Source organism: Mustela putorius, unplaced genomic scaffold (assembly GCF_011764305.1).
Source record: "Mustela putorius furo isolate JIRA1106 unplaced genomic scaffold, ASM1176430v1.1 tig00003863_pilon_pilon_pilon, whole genome shotgun sequence".
NCBI classification, from domain to species: Eukaryota; Metazoa; Chordata; class Mammalia; order Carnivora; family Mustelidae; genus Mustela; species Mustela putorius.
Window position 1 is genome coordinate 25,643,274 of NW_025422015.1, and position 13,927 is coordinate 25,657,200.

At 36.7% G+C, this 13,927-nt stretch overlaps 1 protein-coding gene and 1 non-coding gene across 3 annotated transcripts in view; one reads left to right on the forward strand and one right to left on the reverse strand.

The window, feature by feature from the left end:
• The window catches only part of THEMIS (thymocyte selection associated), a 184,870-nt gene that overhangs the window by 115,029 nt on the left and 55,914 nt on the right, over positions 1-13,927 (forward strand). The gene's annotated exons all lie outside the window — the stretch shown is intronic.
• On the reverse strand, positions 2,224-2,326 carry LOC123387874. Its single transcript, XR_006602372.1, has one exon. It is a non-coding gene; the product is annotated as a U6 spliceosomal RNA (small nuclear RNA).

Here is a 13,927-nt window from a genome sequence, read left to right on the forward strand (position 1 = left end):
GAGCCCTGCATCAGGCTCTCTGCTCAGCTGGGAGCCTGCTTCCTCCTCTCTCTCTGCCTGCCTCTCTGCTTACTTGTGATCTCTGTCTGTTAAATAAATAAGTAAAAATCTTAAAAAAAAAAAAAAGTAAACTTTGCTTCCATCAATGTCAGAGCAAATGGGTTCTCTAGAGATAAGATGTGAACTGGAGAGAGGGGAAGGGACCTTACACAATAGATGTATTTCCTGAAGTCCCAAACCTGAGGGTGATTGTTCTAAGTAGCTAGCCTTGGGCAGGATGTTACAGTGTGGTTCCCAACTGGGATGGTTTCCAAGTAATCTACTGTAGTATCCCAGGAATGGATGGGGTCAGTTTTTAACATTTGCCATGGCCAAATTACAGAGATAAGAGCAACCCCAAACTGTGTAGCCTTTCTCTTTATTCTCTCTTCTGCTTAGACCCTGTGCTGGAGAAGTAAAAAAGAAATTAGTGAGTAGAGGAAGGAGATGGAAAGAGCTAATAATTAAGAAGTCAACCATACTTTCTTCTTTATTTGTAGGTTTGGAAGCCTCAAGGGAGATTAAGCTACTACAGGAAGATGCTTTTAATTAAAGAAGCTCTTAGAGCTTTGCTTATTATACTAAACTGGACTGGATCTAAGTGGCTAATATGTAAATATGGATTTTTACCAACTACTTGTTCCTTAAAGTTAGGGGTTTGCCTTCAGATTTTATGCAGAGTTAGAATAAGCACCAGTTTATAGAAACTTGAAGGGATATAAAAGAATAAGAATGAAGTTGGTTCCTTCTTATATCCTATCAGGTCCAATTTTTTCGATAAATGCTTATATAAATATGTGTGTTTGTACACTCATGTGTGCATATCTCTGTATATGAGTATGTAAGTGTGGGTAGTGCAATGCAGTTATTTCCAGACATTCTTTTGGATGTCAAGTCTTTTTAATGTTCAAATAAAATCAAATAAGCCCTAATTTCATATAGTTTTTGGCATTCCAGTGCCTTCCTCCTTTACCTCCCAAAATTTATATAAGAGGTTTATATATTCTCCTTTGGTCTCCTTTTTTCTGTTATTCTTCATTCTTTCTTTTCTGGATTTTATTACCTCATTTTATATTTTTGACAAAAAAAACCTATACATAATTAATGTACATAACTTGGTGAGTTTAGTAATAAGTAAACATCCATGAAACTATCAACACAGTCTATGCCATAAAGCTGTCCATCACCTCCAAAAGTCTCCTGCCACCCTTTATTATTGCTTTTCACTCTTACTTCATGTTTATTTTTTGCCTCAGTCGTGGTGTTCCAACCTGCATCATATTGCTCTGGCCTTTAGTACCCCAAACTATGAATTCAATTTATTCTCTTTGATTTTTCAGGGAGCCACTAACAGTGCATTTGTGGGTAAAAATGAACTTGCTGAAGATCTGGTGATAACAGCTAGGAACAGAAAGTGAAAGTTCTAAACCCTAATAATGATTAATCCTTGACCCTTAACACTCTCTAGGCTTTCATCTCACAAAATTAGTGCTTTTCCTTCTAGGATCACCTCATACTGGTTGTTTGCTTTTTAATAACAGCAACATTATTATTATTAATGCATTAAAAATGCTCGTCTCATAATTTAGTTATATAATCTTAAGCTTAGAGAGGTTGACTTGCCTTATAATCAGGCCCACTTATAATTATTCTAAATTTGTGTTTGTTTTTTGATATTTAACTCCTTAATTCATGTGGAATTTATTTTGTATATTATGTATTGTATTTTGTATATTATGTATTGTATGAAAAAAACTTCTTTTAAAAAGATGGTTAAACTGTTTTCCCAGTTCCATTTGTTTGCTCAACTATTCTTTACTCATCTGTTCTGAAGGCAGTTTCTCATTTTTTTAAAAATTCTATTTCTTTGGTTTACCTGGCTTTTCTAAAATCAGTAGCTCCCAAATAGTATTTTCTAGTATGTTATAATAATTTTATATATATTTTTCTTCTTGTCATTAATTATTTAGGTTTTCAGCTCTTCATTCTTTCAAATGGACTTTTAAGACACTTCATTAATTTCTGTAAAAAACATCTTCGGGGGTATTGATCAGAATTTTATTAAACTTAAATATTAATTTAGGAGAATATGAATTTTTATTTTATCATCTTGGCAAATGGTTTGGTACTCCATTTAGTCAACTCTTGTAATTAAAGCCCTGTATATCTTTATAACATTTTTTTAAAAACATGGACTGTTTCATGAATTTTCATGTCATCCTTGTGGGGGGCCATGCTCACCTCTGTATCCTTCCAATTTTAGTATATGTGCTGTTGAAGTGAGCACTGTCTTTATAACAATCTCTGATGTATTTCTGACATTTCTTCAGATTGCCATTTCTTTACATTAAACCTCTCCCTTCAGAGTTAGGAACACTTAGGTGTGTTGTACGATCTCCTGTGTAGAATTTCTGTATTTTCATTTGAGTAAAACCAGAGATTATGGGTTTTAATGTAGGGATCATCTGTTTTTGGTCGAATCTGTCATTCAGCAGCTAATTCTTGGTTAGGTACTGTTTTAGATGCTACATATACATCAATAGCAAAACATCTTGGTAAATGGCTTGATACTCTATGTTTGATACTTTATGTTGCATTCTAGTGGGAGTAAAGAATACAGAATGGCAGTGCATTATAAGTGCTATGTAAAAAAGAATAGAGCAAGATAAGTAGCATTAAGAGTGCAAGGCATATAGAATAACTTTCAATAGGGCGGTCATGGTGCCCCTTACTGGGAACAGGACACTTGTCCAAAGACTTGAATAGATAAAATGAGCTATGCAGACAGAGTGGGCTAAGTACTTCCAGCAGAAGAAAGGGATGGTACAAACCTGAGGCAGGCAGGGGTGTGTCTAACATATTGAAAAATCAGCTGGAAGGCCAGGATGGCTGGAATATAATGACCAAGGAGACAAAAAAGGATGAGTTCTGAGAAAAAATGGGAGAAGTAAATTGTGTAGGTCTTTGTAGGTCAAATGTAGTAATTTTGGCTTAACTTTATGAGACAAGAAGTGATTGGAAGATTGGGTTGGGGTGTGACAATTACATTTTAAAGGACTCTTTCTACTTCTCTGCTGCTGTTAATAGGGGAGCAAGGATGGAAACAGGGAAACCAACTAGGGGGACATTGCGATACATGATGCTGCCCTGAACAGCTACAGGTTAGCAACGGGCGTAACAAAAAATGGTTAGTTGTAGATGTATATGAGAGTACAAAGCAAAAGGCTTTTCTTTCTGGGTTGCATTTTTCTCCTCTTACTTTCAATAAAGAATCATCATTTCATAACTCTCTGCTGCTGACCTTTTAAATTTAGCTTTTCCCTACCTAGATTCTCTTATTAACAGAAGTTTCTTCTCTTGGACTTTATATAGGTATACTTCTTTTTTGAAAATATTGAAAATTTAATTTTAGGGAGCTGTGGTGGAAAAAAATACTGTCTAGAAGTCAGGAGGATGTGATTATTATCCTGGCTGTGTTACTAGTTCACCATGGGATATGGGATAATCTTTACATTCTTTGTTCTTGACTGTAAATTGAGGTTAGAGTAAATTATTGATATTTTTTTTAGCTTAATTATTCTACCAATCTATGATTCTGTATTTATACTCTGGTCAGTAAAGAGTTAAAAGTAACAGAAAAATCTTCATTTGTGACCCTTGAAATATCAGCAGATTGCTTTTCTATAGCTGAAGAATTCCTAAGAGAAGAGGAAGTCCAAAAATGAGCTTACAGTATTTTGGGGAGATGGTGGTCGTCCTTTCTCTTTTTGGCAGCTGAAGAGGGGCTTTTGTCTGTAATGCTTGATTTCATGGGGCCTACTTTGTCTTTATAATCCTACATTTAGTGGGAACTTGGTTCCCATTTTCTCTCTCTTTTTTTTTCAACCTTCCGTGAGAGGATTTCCCCCCAAACTGCCTCTTTTTAGAATTACCCTTCCTTATCTCAGTCCTGCACTCCTAAAACCTGATTTGCTGTGGTCATATCACTGTATTATATATGCACAGGCAATATTTCCATGCACCTTTCTATCTGTTTCATCCTAACATTTCCCTATATTTGATTGTCTTCTCCAGATTCATTTCCAGAGCTACCAGGTCCATCCCCACGTTGCCTCCGCTGGGACATAGTGTTCATACGCATCTTGGTCTCTGTTCTCTCTTGGAACCCACAGTACATCTGATTCGTGCCCTGGTGCTGCTTATTCCCCCCAGAAGCTGACTCAGTCTGTTTTGAAACACATATAGCAATATTGTTTCCCATCTCAAGGGCGCTGCATTTGCAACTCTTATTTGACACTGAGAGGCCAGAATTAAGATACTAAGAGACTATGAAATGAAAGGCAGAAATAGCTTGTTCTTGCAAATGGAAAGAAATTCACCCCCATTTTGCTGAAAGCACAAGACCTTTCTAATCAAACATTTGACATCTTGACCAGGCTGGAGAAAAAGTGTACCTGTTCAGCTATAATTGGTTCTGCTCACAGAAGTGGATTTCTCATTGTCTGTGCAGCTACAGGAAATATGGTTAATAAAAGCGCATGTCAGCCTGACTGAAGCCGTTCTATAGAGCCCTGCCAGGCCACTCTGCAAAACTGGTATTTCCTATTATGAAAACTAAATCTCAAATCATAGTTAAAAGGTAATCAGTCTTCAAGAGAGTGGTCTATAGGGGTAAGCAGTAATTCAGATTTGATTGGCAACATAGGCTTTTCAGGAAATAGTTCAAAATGAGAAGCATTTGGAGAAAGCCAGAAACTCAGTCCAAAATGATGATTCTCAGAATTTTCTAGCACTTGGGTTATTGGTATATATACCCACACACGTTTTAAGTTGTGCTTTCCTAGGAACTATGATAATAGTACACCGTGGCTTTGTGTACTTCTCCTCATTTAGCTCCTGTAACATGACCTTGTGATATAGGGATCACTGTCACCATTTCATAGCTGAAGAGGCTTGCCCAGAGTCTCTTAGAGTGCAGCCAGTGTAGGCAGGAGAGCCCAGGCACTCCTTAGGGTCCTGTGGTGTCTCCCAGAAAGGTGATGTATGATCACCTCTAGCAACTTTTCTGCACTGTTGCTCCTTGCTTTATATCTGTGTTTATTATTTTCATCATGGACAAAGCAGAGCAACAGTATTTTCATCATAAGGTGGTTGTAAAGACAGAATCCAAAGAAATAACACATATCGGGGGAAAAAAAACCTATCAAATGGGAATTAATGTGACCTCATCTGAAAGCTCAATTTTGTATGCAAATTTCATGATTTGAAATAAAATCACTTCCTCTAGTTGAAAGGCATTGTGAATAGGTACATTAGTAGCATAAGTTTAGAAGCGAGCACATTTTTCTTTTCATACAAAAATGGTGTTGCTCAAAACAAACTGAGGGTTGCTGGGGGGAGGGGGTTTGGAAGAAGGGGGTGGGATTATGGACATTGGGGAGGGTATGTGCTATGGTGAGTGCTGTGAAGTGTGTAAACCTGGTGATTCACAGACCTGTACCCCTGGGGATAAAAATATATGTTTATAAAAAATTAAAAATTAAAAAAAAATCTAATATAAAAAAAATTAATAAAAAAAAAATGGTGTTCCTGACACATTGTTGGGGGAGACAGGTGTTGTATGCCATTTTCCTAGTTGGATCTGCACTGAATCTATAGTTCTTTGTGCTAACCAGGTAAACAAAGACTGTGCTATGCCAGTATACCTGTATGTATACAGGCATCACTACTAACTTTTTGTTTGAATTTTATAAAATTAGTGTCGCTCTACTTCTGCTTTGTCTTCCTCTGAGATCGAGCAGAACTGTCTCTAGATATTCCTAACTTCACTCAGGAGAATTTTCCATTTTGGCAAGTAATCAAGCAATCTTGACAACAATTTCCTTGAATTACTTAGGATTTCATTTCTTTCTTTTGCTACTTTGTAAATATTAATATTGATGTACACAGCTTAGCTCCTTTGTTAGACCTGGGATAGTCTGTACTTCAGATACGATGCCTTTCATGAGTGTCTGACTATCCTGAAAAGAAGCTTAATAAGTCTTTGTCTGGGGCTGAGCAAGAGAACACATTTTCATGACAATTAAAAAACCTCCCAGGGGAAACCAGTTGGATTACATACAGAATTTATCCAGTTTCAGTGCAGAGCTAGATAACTCTAGGACATTTCTAGGCTACATGCCAATCATACTGAATTTATCAAATCATCCATCAATTAGTTGGAATATGTAGATATAACAAAATAAAAGAAACAAAAAACAGCTGTTACTTGAGATGGTCAGACCACGAAAGCTATTCTAGACCATTGAAAGAGCTCTGCCTTTTTTCTATTACTAAGATGGGGAGCCATCAAAAGTGGGAGCAGAGATGTGGTATGGTATGATTTATGCTTTAAAAGAATCACTATGGGGGGGGCGCCTGGGTGGCTCAGTGGATTAAAGCCTCTGCTCAGGTCATTATCTCAGGTCCTGGGATCGAGCCCCACATCAGGCTCTCTGCTCTGCGGGGAGCCTGCTTCCTCCTCTCTGCCTGCCTCTCTGCCTACTTGTGATCTCTGTCAAATAAATAAGTAAAATCTTAAAAAAAAAAAAAAAAAGAATCACTATGGGGGCTCTCATAGTGAGAGGTTGCTCTCTCTCCAGACCTCTCCTTTTCTGCCTAAGGGCTTAACCAACTCTATCATTTCTAGTTAATGATGAACCACCCAGGTGGGTGGCTCAGGTGGTAAAGTGTCTGCCTTCAGCTCAGGTCATGATCTTAGGGTCCTGGGATGGAGGCCCTTGTCAGGCTCCCTGCTCAGTGGGGAGTCTGCTTCTCCCTCTGCCTCTCCCCCTGCTCACTCATTCTCTCTCTCAAATAAATAAATAAAATCTTCAAAAAAAAAATCACAATGGCTGTGAGAGGGTCCTAAATGAAATGAAAATGACTTTGGTATATCAAAGTAAATAAAGTCAACTTTATTTTTCTAATGTTTTGCCATATTCTGGGCAAGTGGGCAGAAGGTAACAAGGATCAAGTAAAATAACCTGGTCTGAACAGAATTTGTAAGATAAAAAAAAAAAAATTGTAAGATTAAAAAAAAAAAGATAAAAAAAAATTATTTGCCTAATAACAAGAAAGACTCTCTGAAGCATGATTGTTTTTGTTGTGGGTTTCAAGAAAAGATTTAGGGATAAAAATGTAAAAAAAAAACCAACCTTATTTTCAGATGAGAACTACACAGTCTGAAAATATATTTTAGTATCAAGTTACTGCCAGTAAGTGATTAACTCTAAAAGTTCAGGTAGCTTAGAGTAAGACAATAATTATGAATATCATTGATTTCTTTAATCAAAATGTCAATAATGGTGAAGAAAGCATTTTATTTTTTTCCCATTTACATTAGCCTACCGAACTTTTCATTATTCAGTAATAGTAAGTTGTAAAATAAATCAATAAAGGTCACTAGACTGTTTAGCTTCAATCCCTAGATCTGATTGTTGGAAGGCCAGTCTTTGTGAATGCTTTCATGTTTCTTCATGGTCTAAACATTCTGAGGAATGACCACTGGCAAATTTGGTTAAAGGATGATCGAGTAGCAAACATGTTCTGGAAGATAGTTATATTCCTTCAGAGAGATTCAGACTTCTCTCCCTGTAATATTTGCTTGTATCTCAGAATAAAAGCCTCTCCCTCTCCAGATGGGAGGATGGGGCAGTGTGCCAGTCAAGCTCTGAGTGTGATACTTTTGTGAGTCTTTGGTACAGTCCTTGTGTTTGTGCAAAATCCTCAGTTTTCCCCAAATAATTAGCCAATTATATCAATGCCATTTATTTAGAATGATTTTAGTAGTGATGCCTTTTATAGCCTCACCAGTGCTAAGATGCTCTGTGATAATAAACTGTGTTCTGATTTAGCAACTTTGTGTTTGGGGCGCCTGGGTGGCTCAGTGGGTTGAGCTTCTGCCTTCAGCTCAGGTCATGATCCCAGGGTCCTGGGATTGAGGCCTGCATCAGGCTCTCTGCTCAGAAAGGAGGTCTGCTTCCCCCTCCCCCTCTGCCTACCTCTCTGCCTACTTGTGATCTCTTTCTCTCTGTGTCAAATAAATAAATGAAAAAAAAATTTTTTTTTAAAGAAGTTTTGTGTTTCCTGTCAGGATATCTATCTGTCTGTCTGTCTGTCTATCTATTTATCATCAGTCATCATCTATCCTCCATCTACCTATCTACCTGACACGGTGGCAGACTGACTTCTTATCTTATGAACATTGTCTCAGACTCGTAAATTTCAGAATGAACACTGATGCCTTCCCTTTATGAGGCTTATGCCATGTTGATGTTTGCACAGATGAGGAATGAGACTCATTTTGTGTTAGTTGTCATGATATTCTGTATGTCATTTGTTCTCTCTGATACATTCAAAAAAGAGATCCCAGAAATACTGTGTGTATAAATATGGAGTTCTTCACACACACATGTTTGCAGGACTGTTGAGATGAATAGGGAAAAGCATTTCCATCGCAGGAGTAATAGGTTTGAATTTTGTCGAAACATACTATTATAATGATGATGTCATAGGAAAACTGTGGTGACTGCAGCAGCACACACCATGGATTGGTGATTTCTGGGGCTTTTTATCTGCATGAATAGATATGCAAGATTTTTGCTTTCTGGCTAAAAAAAAGAAGGTGTGGTTTGGAGGAAGTATGTATTCATGCAAGGGTGCTGGAGAGAGTCAGAGATAAATAAAACAAGAAAGTTGAGGGTATTTAGAATATGGAGACTTAACCTGTATCTTAAACTGTATCACAGTTTTAGGAAGATGCAATGTTAAATAATTGCTGCTGACTGTTTTCAATAATTGTCTAGTGATAGGGCCATTCCCAGACTGGGTGGAGTCAAGCTATAAAAGGAGCTTTTCCAGGGAGCTTCCAGATTGGTGTAACAGTGACAATAATCTGAGATTAAGGTTTTCAAAAAATTTTCTTTACCGTGGTAGGAACATTTAACAAGAAATCTACTCTCTTAACAAATCAAGGGTATAATACAGTATTATTGAATACAGGTACAGTGTTGTATGGGTGATCCCTAGAACTTATTCATTTTCCTTAACTGACACTTCATATCCATTGATTAATAATTTTATTTTCCCCTCCTTCCAGCCTCTGGGAACCATGATTCCACTCTTTGATCCCATGAACTTGAGTATTTTAGTTACTGCTTATAAGTAGAATCATGCAGTATTTGTCTTTTTATGACTGGCTTATTTCATTTAGTATCATGTACCCAGGATTCAACTATGTTTTTGCAGATTGCAGAATTTTCTTCTCCTTTAAGGCTGAACGGTATTCCATTATATGCATATACCACATTTTCTTTGTCCATTCCCCTGTCAATGGGTATTCAGCTCGTTTTTACATCTTGACTATTGTGAATAGTGCTGCAATGGATATGAGAATGCATTTATCTCTTTGAGATCCTGATTTCAATTCTATTATATTGAATATTCCCGGAAGCCTTTTGAAACAATAACCAATGGCCAAGCTGTTTAAGACATTATGATTATACTAACTGTTCAGATAAACAGGATGAAAACCATAGTAAAACAGGGTAATTTTGCCTTTTGTTACCTCAGAAAAATAAGCCTGTTTGTGCATGTACTTTTTTTTTTTTGAAGATTTTATTTATTTGAGAGAGAGAGCACAAGTTGAGGGACAAGAGGGAGGAGTAGAGGGAGAGGGAGAAGCAGGGTCCTCACTAAGCAGGTAACCCAATGCAAAATCTCAATCCCAGGACCCTGAGATCATTACCTGAGCCAGAGGCAGACACTTAACCAACTGAGCCACCCAGGAGCCACTGTACATTTTTTTTTAAAAGATTTTATTTATTTATTTGACACAGAGGGAAAAAGAGATCACAAGTAAGCAGAACAGCAGGAAGAGAGAGAGGGGGAAGCAGGCTCCCCGCTGAGCAGAGAGCCTTGATTCAGGTTTTGATCCCAGGACCCTGAGATTATGACCTGAGCTGAAGGCAGAGTCTTAAACCCACTGAGCCACCCAGGCGCCCCCTCCTTGTACTTTTTTTTAACATGGTTTATAAAATAGCACTTTTTGAGAGGACTGCCTCAAGGATTAACCATAAAATTTACAATATTTTATGAAATACCTAGAATTATCAGTTACTGATGTTTTTAATAAAATGTTATAAAATTTTTTTTAATTTTTTTTAAAGATTTTATTTATTTGACAGAGAGATCACAAGTAGGCAGAGACGCAGGCAAAGAGAGAGAGGGGAGGAAGCAGGCTCCCTGCGGAGCAGAGAGCCCGATGCGGGGCTCGATGTGGGGCTCGATGCGGGGCTTGTTGCAGGGCTCAATCCCACCCTGGGATCATGACCTGAACTGAAGGCAGAGGCTTTAACCCACTGAGCCACCCCAGGCGCCCCAAAAATGTTATAAATTTTTATGACAAAGATGCTTCCTTAAGACATTCCCTACTAAGGGAGAGTGGATAGGGCTCTTTCAGTGCCTTAAATATCAGCAAATTTCAGCCTATCAGAGAAAGCACATGAGAATTTTGTGAATAAGTTTAATGTACAGTCATAATGGCCAGTTCAGAAAATTTAACAACTGTAATTAATTATGAAAAGTAATTAGTTATTTGCCTATTGTTCTATAAATTATTATTTACCTATTTTTTGCCTATTATTCTATAAATTACTATTAAGCATAATAGTAGCATCTTGGTGGTCAGTTAGGTATCTGATTCTTGATCTCAGCTCATGTCTTGTTCTCAGGGTCATAAGTTCAAGTCCCACACTGGGACTCCATGCCCAGCATGGAGCCTACTTAAAAAATAATAATAGTAAATATAATATATACATTATATATATGTATATATAAAGCACAATATTCCTAATGATCTCCTTCATTAAAGATATTCTTTTCTTTTGGGTTATATTTATTAGTATTTTAAAGGCTCTGATTTTTGAAAAATGCCTATATTGGTTCAGCAATTTTTCTTCATCTTTAATAATCAAATGAGGTATTTTAACTATTACATTTTAAAATTCTTTTCATATATTAAAGATAACACAAAATCATATCTAAAAGAGAGAAGTATACTAGATACAAAACTTTCTAAGATGTTTCATTCTGAAAATATAATTTATAATGTATAATATATATATTGATCTATACCTTTAACTCAATCCTAATAAAAATTCAGCTGAGTTCATAAAAATAGAAATTCATTCCAATACTACTAATAAACCCACAGTAATCAAGACACTGTAACACTAGAATAAGGCTAAGCCTAAAATCAATGCTGCATGAAAGAGCAGAGAAATACACACATAAATAGTCAACTGATTTTCAACAAAGTTGCCAACATAATTTAATGGAAATAGATAATCTTTTTATTGAAGGTATTGAAACAACTGGTATTTATGGAACAACTTGCTATCAACTAGGAAAAAGGAATGTACCTCCACCTTAAACTTTACACTATACACAAAAAATAACTTAAAATAACTTAATAACTTAAGATGAGTCATAAACCCAAATAAAAAATCCTAAGTTACATAATTTTTAGAAGCAAAAATAAAATATTTATAATTTGGGAAGGCAGTTTTTTTTTTTAAGATTTTATTTATTTATTTGACAGACAGAGATCACAAGTAGGCAGAGAGGCAGGCAGAGAGAGAGACAGGAAGAAGGAGGTTCCATGCTGAGCAGAGAGCCTGAAGCGGGGCTCAATCCCAGGATCCTGGGATCACGACCTGAGCCAAAGACAGAAGCTTTAACCCACTGAGCCACCAGGCGCCCTGGGAAGGCAAAGATTTTTAAAAAATAGGAAACAACAAAAATCAACCATTTTTTAAAAGTTAAGTTGAATACCATCAGATGTAAAAACATTTGCTCTTTTCAAGATGCTCTATTAAAGATGAAAAAAAAAAAGCCCTAGGCTGATAGAAAATACTATATACATGTATCATGTATCTAAAAAACATGTGTACTTGTTTTACATTAAAAAAATATCTTACAACTCAACAATGAGAGGACAACACAACTGAAAAAAGAAAGAAAGAAAGAAAGAAAGAAAGAAAGAAAGAAAAATAAATTTGACCAGTTTACAAAGGAAGCATTCAAAATGGTTCATAAATGTTTCGGGAAAAAAACCAAAAAACAAAAAACTGCTCTACATTTAAAATCATCTTTGTCAGTAATTAAATCACAATGGGTTACCAAATAGCTAACGTTAAAAAGACTAACAGGATCAGCTTTTGCTGTGCTTGTGAAGGAACTGGAATTCTCATACAATGCTTATGGGAATTAAATGATACAACTTCAAAAAAAAAAAAACACATGACAGATTTTTTAAAAAGATTGATATATTTATTTTAGCAAGAAGAGCAAGAAAGAGCATGAGGGAAGGCCAGAGGAGAAGGGAGAGGAGAGAGAGAGAGAGAGGATCTCAAGCAGACATTCTGCTGAGCACAGAGCCTAATGTGGGACTTGATCCCACAACCCTGAGATCATGACCTGAGCCAAAGCCAAGAGTTGGATGTTCAACTGACTGAGCCACCCAGGCGCCCCTAGATGACAATTTTTTAAAAGAAGTTCTGTATAAATCTTCTGTAAGACTTTGCTATTCAATTTGAAGGAACTTACTAAGGAAGAATGAAAGTATATATCCTCACAAAGACATGTACAGAAATATTTATATATTCTGTATTTATTGTAACTCCAAACAAGACACAACCTAATATTCTTTCACAGATGAATTGATAAACATACTGTTATACAGCCATATAATGGAATATTACTCAGCAATGAAAAGGAATACAAAGGCATGAGTCAATCCCAAAAGCATGCAGCTGAGCCAGAGAAGTCAGAGAGCAAACAGTAAATGATTCTCTTTTTATAAAATCTAGACAGGCAAAATTGATCTATAGTAACAGAGAGCAGATCATTTGTTGCATGGGTAGGTGGCATTCACTGCAAATGGGCATGAAATAATTTGGCATGGGGGATAATAGAAAATATAATTTTTTAATTTAGCAAAAATCACCAAAGCCAGAATGTTACCAGTAAAGTATTGTGGCCTCTAGTTCAAGATGAGACCAAAAGTGTGACCAAAAGCTTGAGGCTTCAGAAAATTGTAAAAAAAAGTCTCGTTTTTTCTCTCAGTAGAAATTACATCTAAGGCTCTTAAAACATATTCACCCTCTCTGCTGTGAACCTGTGTATCCTCACTATTGGCCCAAAGTAAAGATCCCACTCAGAAAACACGACTGTCATTTTTGTCTCATGAACTTCATTATAATTTATACATAACAAATTCACAGGTTTTAAAAGAATTATAACCATTGGGACAGAAAGGAACAGAGCATTTAAAACATAAAGGCTTTTGAGCCCCAAACTTCTTCCTGGCAGGAACAGGCTGAGAACACTACTCAGCAGCAAACATGAGCTATTTCTTTCTTTCTTTTTTCCTTTTTTAAAAGATTTTTTTAATTTATTTGGGGAGAGGGGAGAGCATGGAAGCACAGAGAGAGATTTAGAGGGACAAGAAGGCTCCTCTGTAAGCAGAGAGCCTGGTGTGGGACTTCACACCGGGACCCTGAGATCAAAGGCCTAAGACGCAAAGGCAGACACATAACTGACTAAACCACCCAGGTACCCGTGAGCTGTTTCTTAAGAAAAGAAAATGACTGAGAGCGTAGTGTCAAGACTCCAGATCACAGGATCATGAGCCAAGAAGGACCATCCAGAAAACACATTTGGGTCTGAAGCAACAGACCCCTGCCTTCTGAGTTAAGTGAAATGGCAACTGTGCTTTGCTAGATCACAGTAATTTTTCAGGTCAGTGGCTTTCAGAGTAGCAACCAATGTTACTCCCATTTTCCTC